Raw genomic sequence first — 13,820 nt, 5'->3', positions numbered from 1 at the left:
TCACATCTTTAAAGTCCTTTCTGCCATGTAATGTAACATGCTCATAGGTTTGGAAATTAGAACTTGGACATCTTGATGTGTGCGAGCATGGGAGCGTGTGTGTGCGCGTGCGTGTCTGTCTGCCTGCCTGCCTGCATGCATGTGTTATTTTACCTACCACACAAGGTAAGGTATGAACACACAGCAAAATTAATCTCTGGTCTTCGTTTGCAACCAGCATTCCAATAGGCCAAGCATGTGGTTTCTCGTACAGCAAGCATTTTATTGAGAGGTCATCTGTTCCACCTGGCTGGCAGCACACACCTTGCAGGACAGGTGCAAAGTGGGCAAGCGCTGTGGGAAGACTGAAAGCTTCCTCCTTCCCTCTCTTAGTGGAAATAAGCCATAGAAGTAAGGAGACCACTTGGGTTGTGACTCTCCTCCTCACTGTGAAATTAAATAAAACTGAAACAACAACAGAAACCTTTCATAGTGGAAATACTAGTTCTAGGATATAAAACTCACCCACTTCCTAAAAGAGTCTTTCTCCTTTGAATGCAAAGCTAAGCTGCATTGTAGTTTGAGCTTATTTTCATGAGAAAATTGGTCCCCTCGGAGGCATTTGGTGTGTTACTGAGTAGGGTCCCTTTGGGGAGGATGGGAAGCCCCCTCTCCGCTCACCACCTGGAATCGGATGCTGGTTCCGCTCTGACAGCTGGTTAGCCTGTAGGGCCCTTACAAGTTAAATCTCGTTACAGGAAATAATTTGCTAGAAGATCAAAGCATAGATGGGGTAAATTAATTTTTCAACAAACCACAGGTCTGGGAGAATGTAAACATTGTCTCTTAAGTGCTGCTGATGTCCTTGATGAACAGGTAATTTGGGGGGCTCTTTTTTCCTAAGATTATAATTCTGTATTCAATTGATTCATGTGTTAATATGTTGAAAAAGAACTCTGAAAACTTGTGCCTAAGATAACACCCTGAAATAAATAACCAGCTAACTATGTATTTCAGTATCTATCTCATTTAGAGCAGTGGGACTAAAGGGGGGGAGGGGGGCGGAGAGGGTGACCTTGCCCCCTCCCCCCCCCCCGGGGCATTTGGCAATGTCAAAGACATTTTTGGTTGTCATGATTCAGGGGAGGGTGCTACTGGCATCTGGTGGTTTGAGACGAGGGATACTGCTAAACACCCCCAGGACAAAGTTACCTGGTCCAAAATGTCAACAGTGCGGAGGCCGAGAAACCTTTAGAGGGACTGCTTTCTCTTTTAGATACTTACTGTATCTAGATGTGTCTTTCACACTGCACATAGGTTTGATTTCTCTGAGGGTCTGTTTCTTTTCTCACTCTTCACAGCACCTTGCCCTTCTTTGTCTCAAACATTTATGGATTGGGTTGATTCCCCCCCCCCTTTGTTAAGGTACTCTTTTTTTTTTTTTTTTGTCTCGGAGAAGGTTCTTGGGGTAGCATTGACAAGCTGACTGTGGCAGAGTCAGCGTGGTATGGAGAGTTTGCACTGCTGTCAGTCTTTTAAGTGGAGGTAATAAAGCACCCAATTGAGGATGATTGTAGTTAAGAGAGCTGGTGTTGAGAAACGTTTGGCGTGTAATAACTGCTCAGTAAATGCCTTCTTTGCCCAGGCAGCCAATTAGGAGGCCACATACAAAGTCCAAGGGGCCTAGGACCCCCCCACCCCTACTTTGGTAAAAAGTTGCATGTAAAGGAGAGGCAGAAATCTCCAGCATCCAAGGATTGTTCTCACCTCTCCAGGAAGGAGAAGGAAAGAACTTAACAGCTTTCAGTAAAGGTAACCGAAAGTAAAGATCTACGAAACATCTGAAGTGCATGAGAGGCATGGCTTGCCTCAGGCCAGAGCTTTTTTTAAAACTAAATTCACAGCTACTGGTTCAAGTTGGAACAATCCAGACTTAATTATAGATACCTGCAAAAGTTCCTTCGAACTGGTGGGTTTCCGCAGTTGGGTACCATTTGGCAAAGGCTGTTTCCTGGCCAGTTGCTTGTTTGAGACTCAGAACATAGGGAGGGTTAAGAGTCAGTTGGACAGAGAGTTCTGTCTCTGTTCAGATCAGAGCTTCAATTGTCCCATTTGTAAAATGGACATCATAATACTCCCCTCAGAGGATGGCTATAAAAATAAAAATGAAGAAGGCATGTGTGTGAGGCATCTGGCACAGTAAGTGTACTTCATAAGTGATTCTTGTAAAGGTGGTTTGAAATTTTCTCAGTTTTTAAATGCCATGTGCAAAAGTGCAATGAGAGGTAACAAGTTAACTTTTCACCCAACCTATATATTAGTATTTTTACCTAGTTGTATCTATTTTGAGAAAATTGATGTTTGACAGACACCAGCCTTGCACTCACTGCTGCCCCCCCCTTTGGAGCTGGCAAGTCAGCTCAGATCTCTGCACCTTGCAGTTCTCAGGCCACCAGCGTGACTGTCCCACATCGTGCTCTCAGTGCCACCAGAAAACCAGCAGGAGACCGTTTCCCAAGGTTTTCACTTGAAAAAACATGATAAATCCAACAGAGTATAAAAGTAGTTGATCGTAGCAAAATATAACATTTCTCATCATTAATTTCCGTGCCTGTCAATTTGCCCTTCGCCACCTTCAAAACCTGAGTCCCAGTCCTTCTCTAGAAGGAAGCTCCATATTGTCTGCACTTCCTCCTGGTAAGTTCTCAACTTTGCATCTACGTGTTTCCTCAGGCCGCCTTTACTGATTTGCATGTGGAGACCTATGTCGTGCAGGTAACTTTTGTGTCCTAATTTCTGTTTCTGGGCTCTTCGTATATGACATCTGCATTTTAATACCATTGTTCAGGAAATTCTGTCTTGGCCACCAAGAGACGGACATGGCTTTGGCTCATCAAGTAGCCCGTAACGCAGTGTCAGGGTGATGGGGCTCTCATGCGGTCAGCCCCCTGACTGTCAGGCTTGGAAAAAAGGCAGGAAGCATTCCTTGTCGTTGGAAGCAAGCCTTGCTTCTGGCTTTGGGAAGAAAAGAGTACAACTGGTTCTCACCAGATAGGGTTGCAGCAGCTCTCCCAGCGTTTTGGGAACAAATCAAGTCGATTATCTCAACAATGTCAAAACTGTGTTCCCAGATCAGTTGTTTGAAACATTTGGGGCTGGCTGATGAGGAGGAGAATTCATTAGCAGCTCCTTCTCCTGGTGTCTTTTTCCAGCCTTCTCAGATTGCAGCATGAGAGTCCCTCAGACATGCTGGCTGCTCACTTGGTGACCCGTGTTTTACACGGCACAGAAGGCGGCCGGCTTAACTCTGTGAGCCCTCTAACGTGAGCGGACGGCGTCCTGGGGCCAGTGAGCAGGCAGGTTTCCTGTAACGCGTGGTCAATGGGGAAGCACGTGAATTCACAGAACGGCCTTGGACAGTCCTGGGTAAGTTTGAAGGACAAAGTTGCCTTTTCTGTTTTCAGAAACATTTTACTCTGCGGCAGTGGGTAAATCGAAAATGCTTTGGACGATTGAAAACAAGCTTAATGTGAAGTTTTGGCAAAGAGTCTGTTCAAGACGACGAGAATGTGTGGGTTAAGAATAAGGGAGGGTCTTAATTTTAAAATTACTGAGGATTAAAATGAGCTGCCTTGCCACGGTGAAGGTGAGATGTGCCTTGGTTGTGGGCATGCTCTTTCTGAATAAATTACTGTATATAGTGATGTACTTTAGACTCTTCTATTAAATCGCCTCTCACGTGGTTTGAAAAGATAGGGCTGATGACAGGAATTCTCCTGCCTGCTGGTACCATTGTACAAATGGTAGAAGTGTGCCTTTTGTGTATCTGTCTACATACAGCCTAACTACTCAGTCGACAACCCCACAAAATAGTAAAACTCGCTGTAACTTTTGCATTTTTTGCAGTAGACCAGCCCATTTTATGAAGGGGAAATGGTGGTGGGCAGGAAACAGGAAGTTTTGGGCTAAAGAATGTTAATGTAAAATCTTTTTTCCACATGGCAAAGTCTTTGGTCATACAGTGAAGAAAGCTTGAGATCATCTCACATTTTCCGGTTTTTCCCTAATCAGGACTATGGGAAATACTGATAAACATTTATCCTGTTTTTAAAGTGCTCCATACCATGAAATTTATAATCTTTCTTTATAACTGCAATAGCACATGGTTATCTATGGTTGAGAAAATTGTTCCTCATTTGTCTTTCGGTTTGGCCAAATCTTTTTATTATCATAAACATGCTTTATGATAGTTCCTTGAGGAAAGAAATTTTTTATGGATAAATAATTAAGGGAAATGAATTAAGATCATGCTTAAGCCTTCATCATGTCAATAGTTGTTCTAAACCATCTTGCAAGCCCCCAGTGAAAAGGATTATTAAAGGTTTTCTCACTTTAAGCCACAAGAAGAAGGTTTATAGGAAAGAATCCATACTCCTTTCTTAGTGTCATTTTAGTTATTAACTGAGGAGGGCTTTCTAAAGTTTTGTCAGTGATATACGGAGGATTCCTGGTTTTGTGATTGCTGCAGGTGAACTTGGTACTTCCTGTGCTGTTAAACCCTTAGCAGCACGTACGGATGCTCCTGTTTGCTTCATAGGGGTATTTTAACATCAAATAGCAGAGATATTTGCCAGGAATCTTGAGAGAGTGCAAACAAATTTATTTGAACAAACATATTCACAACATAGTTGGAAAAAATCCAGTGTGTGTAGTATGAGGACGTTTTTATAAACCAACATCTCCCTAACTAACTCACCATATATTTATATGTCTACATTTGCAGAGAAAAAATAAAATAAAATGCTATACCAAAATGCTAACAGTGGGAAGCTTCTTTTGGAATTGTAGTGATTTCATTTAAAATGTTCTGATCAGGATTTTAAAATATTTTATAATGATCATGTTATATTTATGCAATAAAAATAAAATAGAGAGCGAAAGTAAATGTCAATATATAAATGGAATTTTATAGTCTGGTTACAGACTATACATTGCATGAAATTATAGATGAGATCATGTAAAATTAATATTTTTGTTTGCATTCCACCAATAAGTCCAAAGAACTTTCTTTTCTTTCTCCACTTACTCCATGTATATGGAAAACAGAAGGGAAAATTTACATATGCAAGTTTTCAGCTTTTCTTCTGTCCGCTTTTATTTCTTCCTCTCTCGTATGTGGTAGTCCTTCCAGGCCCCTTGTTCCAAAGCCTTCTGGAGGGAGTGGAGAATGCCCCACCAGAGCCCTTCTACAGGACCTGTCCCCTAACGTCCTGTAGCAGGTGTGACCGCAGGCCGCTCGCTTCCCAACGCCCCGCTCGGCCCTGTGGGAAAAGAGCGCTGCACTGAGTAAACGGTGATCCTGCCTTTCTGTGGTTGACTTAGTCTAGTTTCAGGTTCTTCAGTTTATCAGTGCAGAGAATTGCAAAGGAGTTGTTCATGGCAAAGTCGAACTAAACTGATAAAGGAAAGCTCCGTGTGTTTCAGGACGTGCTGTGTTTCACGTTTAGCAGTTTTTGTTCCTTTAGATGATAAAGACTAGGCGCTCCTTAAAAAGGACTTTTTCCTTCCTTTTCCTGTTCTGGTTCAAACAGCTGTCTCAGCACATAGCTTGAGATGGGGAGCAACCTGGCTTCCACCCGCCCCTTGCTGCATTGTAGGGGTGTGAGAAAGAAGCCACCCACTCCTCTGCCCCAGCCACCTGGCTCCTTTGTTTCTTTCTCCTCTTGTTCTCGGGGTACAAGTGAGCGGCAGTGACTCGGTGACTCCAAGACATAGGAACTCAGAAGCCGGTGACTAAATCCCCAAGCAGGTGGCTGCCTATTGTCTGCCTGGAGGAAGCGAGCAGGGACTGCTTTCATCTTCTGATAGCTTCTAGAGGGCAAAATGACCCTTAATTGGGGTTGGGGGATTGCGTGTGTGCACACGTGCACAAACACACACACAGGATCCTGGGGTCAGAGAGTTCCCTAGGGAAAACCTCCTTGGGAAAAACCTCCTTGTGGGTTTTGGTCTTTTCTCTCCACATAGCTCTGAGGCCTTTTGGAGCCAGGCCTTGCTTTCTGATGTGAGCACATCTGGAATGTCAGCAGTGTTAGCAACACTGGGTTGGATGCAGATATTGAGAATAATGAGTCCCTATTTGAAAAAAACACATTGCAGGGGGGATAAATAAGCAGACTTAATCTGTAGTAGATTCCCCTCGAGGTTATAATTTTTAGTCTCTTTTTAGATATTGGCAGTTCTAAAGAGAACTTCCAATCTTTAACTGGGTTTTATGATAGCCATTAGGATGTTTATTACCGAAAAAACACTCATTATTTAATAATGGTGCTAGCCACCTGTTCCTCCCACATCTATACATAAGGCTAACTACAGACCTTTAACAATATAGTTTTTCAGGCTGAGCAGCAAGAACAGACAGGTCATCTTCTCAAAACACCATTATCAGAAAGTAACCTGGACTCCTTTATCAGATTAAATGTTCTCAGAAGTGGGAGGCAGTGGCTGTAAGCCTGGGAAGGTATACAAGCGCTCTTCTCTTGGTCTCAGGTTGTGAGAGGTGGGAGCTTAGTTATAAGAAAAAGGCCCAGTGGCCAGCCATTCCATTTCATCCAATTTCTTTTTACATTCTTTCCCTGAACTTTTTGACTTTTTTATAACCCTTCTTCCCCCTTTTGCAAACTCCAGGATAATTTCCTGCCATATGTTTAGAGGTTTCTCTTAAGAGAATGTAGCTCCAGGAGTCTTGTTTAAATCCAGCCCCCCTCCCCCCATTTTGCCATGTCCCTGTGTCTCACATCTTAGAGGAGCTGAGTAGGAAAGCTGGAAAAGAGATGAGGGGCCAGGAAAGAAAGAAAAACTGGAAATTGAGGGAAATGGGTAAGGAACATGACGTGAAGGGCAACGACAATTCATGGATAATGCCACATGTGTGGATTTCTGTAGCCAAGGTTGTGATGAGGCCATGAGGCTTCTCCTGCTCCCCAGGTTATAATAAAGGTGGAACGATAAGGTGAGAATGCAGGCAAGTTGGGGTGGGTGGGGGAAGGAAAACAGACATTTGAGTATTTCCCTCTTTTATCCAGTTTGACTAGATGGGAGAAACAGTCTTTACCCATGATGCTGTTTAATACCAGATTCAGAACACTAGGTTATTTGGTTTCATAAGCACAAGTCCCAGAATTTTGAATTTGAATTTAGCTGTCTAAGCTCAGAATGTCCAAAGTTGTTTTTCAGCTTTTGCCAGATACTGTTTTTGGAAACCAGAAAGATATTGAAAGAATTTACTTTCTCGTCTGACAGTATTGCAGGTCTGAAAACCAGACTGATCCAAAAGTGTATTTACCCGAAGGACTCATAGAATTGGCTGGGTGAAGATTAGGAGTAGATCTCTGATCTGGAGAACAGTGGTGGAACAACAGGTGCCAAGGCCCTGAGGTAGAAAGGAGGCATTAGCCTGTGTGAGGAAGAGATTAGGATCCTGTGACTGCTGTAGGAGAATGGACAGGAGGGCAAAAGTCGAAGCAGGAAGATCAATTAGGCAGCTCCGGGACTTGCCCAAGGTCTATTAGCTGGTGAATGGACAAGCCTGCACTCAAACCCAGGTCTGTAGGGAGATAAGGCAGCATCTCCTCAGCGTTTGCTATACAGTATTTCGTAGTGATGTTCCTGTTAACCCAGAACATATTTAAAAGATGCTTAACAGGTTTCTTTCCACATGGCCTATCAATCTTCTAATTATAGTATGAAATGTGTGTTAAATTATCAGCTGCAAAAAGGAAGGAAAGTACTCATTTGAATGAACCCGCAGAAGCTTGAAATTTTGCCTCCTGCCGCCCCCTTCAGCCTTGCCAAAACGTAATTTCTTTAATTCATCCAATCACATTCTTGACTAATCTGCACAAGTCTGTACTATGTCTTGGCGTTTCCCCCTAAACGGCTTAGCGATCTTTAAAGTAAATATTTTGAAATGTTTTCTCTTGATCAGGGTGTTTTGTGGTAACATACTATGTACGCCGCTTTTATTGTAGAATGAGCTGTTTTTTCAGTCATGGGATCCTTTGTTATGGATGAATGTGGTTGTAATGATTTAAAAAATCATTTATCAGGTGCTTTTCTATAGAAAGTGAATAGATGTTTACAGTGTTCACTTTCTAGAGACTTAACCGTGTTCAGAAGTATTTCAAATTGTATAGTTTTGTTAGGTAATAATAAAATTACTATTGTGAGTGAAGGCTGCTTTGTGCCAGGCAGTGTAATTTTAAAAGAATTTATTTTCTGATTACAGTTGACATACAATATTATATTAGCTCCTGGTGTACAACATAGTGATTAGACGTTTATATACCTTACGAAATGATGACTCCAATAAATCTAGTACCTACCTGGCACCATACATAGTTATTACAGTAGTATTGACTATATTCCCTTTGCCGCATTTTATATCCCTGTTACTGTTTTTATAACTGCCAATTTATGCTGCTTAATTCCCTTTACCTTTTTCACCCATCCCTCAGTCCCCTCCCATCTGGTGACCATCAATTTGTTTTCTGTATCTATAAATTTGTTTCTGTTTTTTATTTTTATTTTATATTTCACATATAAGTGAAATTGTATGGCGTTTGTCTTGTCTGACTTATTTCACTTAGCGTAATATCCTCGAGCTCCATCCATGGTGTCAGAATTGTAAGAGTTCATTATTTTTTATGGCCGAGTAATATTTCATTGTATATAGATACTGCCATTTTTTCATCCCTTTGTCTGTTAGTGAACACTCAGATTGCTTTCATATCTTGACTGTTGTGAATAAGGCTGCAGTGAACATAGGGGTGCAGATATCTTTTTGAATCAGTGTTGTGGATTTCCTTAGGTAAATACCCAGAAGTAGAATTGCTGGGTTGTACCATGTATTTTAAACATCTTTGATTTTCATAACTTCCCTGTGCTGACGTTTGTACTGTAGTCCCTCTTGTTTGTTTTTGCTTTATGTTGCCTTTGCTTTTTGGTGTCAGATCCAAAAAATCATCACCAAGACTGACGTCAAGGAGCTTACGGCCTGTTTTCTTCTGGGAGTTGATTGTACTGTAGTTCTCACTTTACGTGTGGGAAAACAGGTTTCGAGCGAACAAATGAGTTTTCCCAGGTGGGAAGTGAGAGAACTGAGACTTGAACTCAGGCCCGTTCAGGGTCCCTACTTTCCAGCTACATCCAGTTCTGCTTTCAGGGCGAAGTTTCTTTTAGGCAGTTGTTGGTAGTCACCTCAAATGCTGAGAACTGGTATAACAGGAGATTGAATAAATTTGAGCATTGTAATTAATATACATATACACATATATATGTACTAATATATTTTATTGATTTCAGAGAGGGGAGGGGAGGAGGGAGAGAGAAACACCAGTGATGAGAGTCATTGATCGGCTGCCTCTTGCATGCCCTCTGCCCCCTACTGGGGATCAAGCCCACAACCCAGGCACGTGCCCTGACCGGGAATAAAACTGTGACCTCCTGGATCCTAGGTCGATGCTCAACCGCTGAGCCATGCCGGCTGGGCGTAATGAAATATTTTCTGATAAACTATTGTAAGGATTTTTTTCTAGAGACGTGTGAGAAAAATAGAAGCTGATTGCCAACTTTCACATCAGTCACTCTCGTAGTCATTCTCTTACCCTGAACTTTTGGTAAATTTAAAATTCCCCTCTATTTGAATTTACTTCCATGGGAATATTGGAAGGTTAATGAACTAGTTTTAATGGGTTTAATGTAAATTAAATCCAGATATAATGGCGATCTTAACGAATGATCACTTTATTATTTTTCAATCTTCACCCAAGGATATGTTTTTATTGATTTTAGAGAGAGAGGAAGGGGGGGAGAGAGAGCAACATTGATCAGTTGCCTCCCCTGCCCCCTCCCCGCCACTCGGCCAGGGCAACAAATGATCGCTTCAAACATATCATTTATAGCTATGGTTCTCAATAATAATGTTCACCCAAATCCCCTGAGGGCTATATTAAAGCAGATTGCTTGGCCCCTGCTCCCAGACTTTCTCATTCAAGAGGTCTGGAGAGTTTACATTTCTGACAAGTTTCCAGGTGATGCTCTTGGTCTGGGAACCGCACTTTGAGAATCACTAATATGGGGGCCAGTAATAAGTAGTAATGAAATTAGATGGACCAGTAGCTAGCCCCTGAGAAAGCCATTTCCCAGTCTCAGACCACACCCACAGCCCAAAGCAGGATGGTCTCCTGATGTCCACCAGGGTAAAGGGTGAGACGTGACTCCACCGAGCCGTTCCCGCTATTGGGAAAGCAGTGGGGCCACCTGCCTCCCTGCCTCCCTACCACATGCGTGGTGGCACATGACTTAGATATGCCAGATGTACACATTGTTAACCCCACAGTGATTAAATGCTTTCACTTTGCTGGGTGTATGATAACTTCCCACGCTGCTGAATTAAATGAGTCAAATGAGTAGACATAAATCAGGATTCAGAAACCAATTCGTTACAATATTAATTCTAATGAGTATATTATGGAGATTGTCCTTCCTCTGGGACGTTTCAGTGCCAAAAGCTTTGATGGGTTTCTCCTCCCCTTGCCATGACTGTTAGCTGTAATAATCTAAAAGTTTAAGATTCCACTTTGGCTGGAAATTAAATCACATAGGGTGATTTAGAAAGCCTTAAGAAATTCTTCCAGATTTGATGTGCCCAGACTTGTACTGGAATATGAAATATTTGACTTAACAAGATCTGTAAGTTCCCAGTGCATAAATGTTTTTGAAAATATGTTTCTCAAAATACGATTAGGAAAAAATTCCTTTGAAATGCTAAAATTACCCTTTAGTGGTGATAAAGATGCTGACAGACCTTTCTGTTTTAAAAAAAAAAACAACCAAAAATTTTAACCATTATATTGTAATATCATTAACTTGTTTGTAGACAAACATCACTGACCAAAGTAGTCATTAAACTTTTTCAGAGCTCTACTTACAACAGCGACTTTTTAATCATACCACTCTAATTAAAATATTACTGCAGAGTTGATGGGCGGGGGGGGGGGGGGTTAAGTCGAAATTCTTCTTTCTTCTTTCTTGAGAATCTGTTTTCGTTTAGTTTGGGGGGAAGAAACAAAAAATTGTAACTGAGCATTTTTTAAATCTTATTTTAAGGAGAAAGGGAGATTTTGGAGCCACTTCCAATAATGAACCTCAAAAAAATTGAGACATCGTAGTATTTGTTATTGAGCTTATGTTGTTTAATTTTTTCTTATGTTTTCATGAATGAACATGAATTGCTTATGTAAAAATTTCTCCTGTTTATATGTATGTGTGTATCTGCTGCAGAAAAAGAAGCCCAGTGTGTGTTCAGTGATTCCCCAGGAAGCACTGGGTACCCTGGTCTCTTAATTGTGCTCCCCTCTGATTGAGTGTGGGTTGGGTCTTAGGCTCTAGAGTTAGCCAGGCCAGCTTTAGAGTCCCAGTGCTTCCAGTTACTAGATGCGACCCTAGCAATATCATTGAACTATGAAGTCTCAAGTTTCCACATTTGTGAAATAGGCATTAAAAAATAGGTATTATCATGTGGTTATAGAGTGCCTGGCTTAGTAAGTAATCTGAATGTTAGCTATCATCCTGATAAAGTGCATGGCCACATTATTATTATTATTATTATTATTATTATTATTATTAGCAAGAAAAATAAAGGATTCCTGAATATGTTGAGCGATCTAGATTAGAATCCAGGAGATAAAGATAGTTGGTTGCCCCAGTGTCATCGACTTTATATGGTATTTTAGGCTTATTTCATCTTGGTCTGCTTGATGAAATAAAATGTAAATTTATAGATCATTTTAAACTTACAGTATAATTATGAAGGTGCCACAATGTGAAATTAGATAGAATGACTATAAGGTTCCCTCTCCCCCATTTTTTTCTTTTTCTTTTTTTCCCTTTCTTACTGTCCATGGTATTTCTTAATTGTTTATTTATCAAGAGAAACTACTCCTTAGCTCAGATATTCGTGTTTCATAGTTCAGGAACTCAGGTCAGTGACCAGCTTCCATGGAACTCAACCCAAAGAGATTCTTTACATTCCAAGACCGCTTTGCACTCTGAAAGATACCAGCCTTCCTCCTCTCCTCAGAATCTTTCATGGAATCATAATTACTGTGGAAATCTTCATCAGCCTTCTTTCTTGGTTCAGCCACAGCAAACTTATAGAAAGCTGCAAAAGGGGTACAGCGGTGGCTCCTACAGTACGAAATCGCGGACGCTTGGCCAGGCCTCACATCTGAGGTTTTGTCAGAGCGCTGGGAGACGTCGTAGTTGTACCCTCCTCAACGCAGCGTCCTTCCTGATGGAGAAATGGACCAGGTTTTCCCTTTTAATAGCTGTTTTTCCATTGCTGCATTGATCCCAAGTGGGATTTTAAAATCTAATCTCCTGTTCCATTAAAATAATCCAATCATTCATCCAGTTACTCTTCTTACTCAAATTAAGTTCTTAGCTCCTTTGGTTCTTAGCTTTCTCTCTAGCTAGTAGCCTGTTGCGTGACTTTCCTTCAGTTTTAGTTTTATTTATTTTTCCACTTTCATGGTCTGTGTTTCAGTTTAATTCTTTTAGTTGAATGAGCTCCTCCTCATCTTGTTCCAAACTCCTGCAGCCTCAAATATGGGCTCAGCTAATGAGGTGCAATGTGGGGGCCTTGTTTGTATTCTTACTGGAACAAACCATCTGCAAAAAGGCACTTTTGAGACAGTTACAAATTTCAACATGGACTGAGTTCTCAGTGATGAAAAGAAATTATTGTTAATTTTGGTAGGCTGTGATAATGGCATGTGGTTATGTTAAAAGACAGTGTCTCTCGTCCAGGCATGGCTCAGTGGTTGAGCATCGACCTAGGATCCAGGAGATTGCAGTTCGATTCCCGGTCGGGGCACATGCCCGGGTTGCGGGCTCCATCCCCAGTGGGGGGCGTGCAGGAGGCAACTGATCAGTGACTCTCTCATCATTGATGTTTCTCTCTCTCTCTCCCCTCCCTTCTGCTCTCAGATCAATAAAGATATATTTTTTTAAAAAAAGATAATGTCCTCATCAGTTATAAATGCACGCTGAAGTTTTTATGGGTGAAAAAAGAGAGAACGTCTTGGTTTTTGCTTTAAGGTATTCTAGCAAAAGTAAAACAAAACAAGGAAGGAAAGGGGGAATGCATGAAGCAGATTGGCGGAATGTTAATAATTGTTGAAGCTCAGCGATGGGTACATTGAAGTTATTATAGTATTCTCTCCATTTTTGTGTCTATTTGAAGTTTTCCATAATAAAAAGTTTTAAAAAACTGAAAGGAAAAATGAATAGGTAGTTTCAGAATACTACCAGGTGTTTCTTAGGCATCTTGAACGTCAGTGGGGGGAAATGTCCATTGTTGGCAGGTGGCTGCTGAAAAATAAGTTTCAAACAATTAGGCAAAAACGAAGGTGCGATCTCATGGCCACAGACTAATGTATAAGACTGTTCATGAACATGATGTAATCCTTCAGTGAGGAAGACCAGGGGAAAGAAGCCCAAGAAGTCACTGAGGCCCCCCCGGAGCTGCCTGAGGAGCTCTGATTTGTAAAGGAACCTGTGCAAAAGGTGGTAGGAATGTTGGGGAACCAAAGTGCCAAAGATTAGTTAGATGCTGTGAGGTGGAGGAGACCAAGTCTAGGATGGGCTAACACCTTTGAACAGGCTAGAGGAAACGTTTAAAAGGCCCCCAAGGTGGAGAATTGCAAGAAAGGATCCACCTAGGACTTGGCGTTGTTCTGTAATATAACAGGAGGTAGCAAAACTGCTCTTTGTAGGAA

At 41.5% G+C, this 13,820-nt stretch overlaps 1 protein-coding gene across 3 annotated transcripts in view; it reads left to right on the top strand.

Moving 5' to 3' along the window:
- The window catches only part of KANK1 (KN motif and ankyrin repeat domains 1), a 180,321-nt gene that overhangs the window by 31,689 nt on the left and 134,812 nt on the right, over window positions 1-13,820 (top strand). The window contains exon 1 of one of the 3 annotated variants that reach the window (XM_016214256.2): window positions 3,138-3,405. The exons of the other annotated variants lie outside the window; for them this stretch is intronic. The gene's annotated coding sequence lies outside the window, so the exon portion shown is untranslated. Of the gene's footprint in view, window positions 1-3,137; window positions 3,406-13,820 lie in introns of those variants that run through there. 3 annotated transcript variants of the gene reach the window in all.

Source organism: Miniopterus natalensis, chromosome 12, assembly GCF_054644295.1.
Source record: "Miniopterus natalensis isolate mMinNat1 chromosome 12, mMinNat1.hap1, whole genome shotgun sequence".
NCBI classification, from domain to species: Eukaryota; Metazoa; Chordata; class Mammalia; order Chiroptera; family Miniopteridae; genus Miniopterus; species Miniopterus natalensis.
The sequence above is the reverse complement of the archived record's forward strand: the minus strand, read 5'-3'. Positions and strand labels throughout refer to the sequence as shown.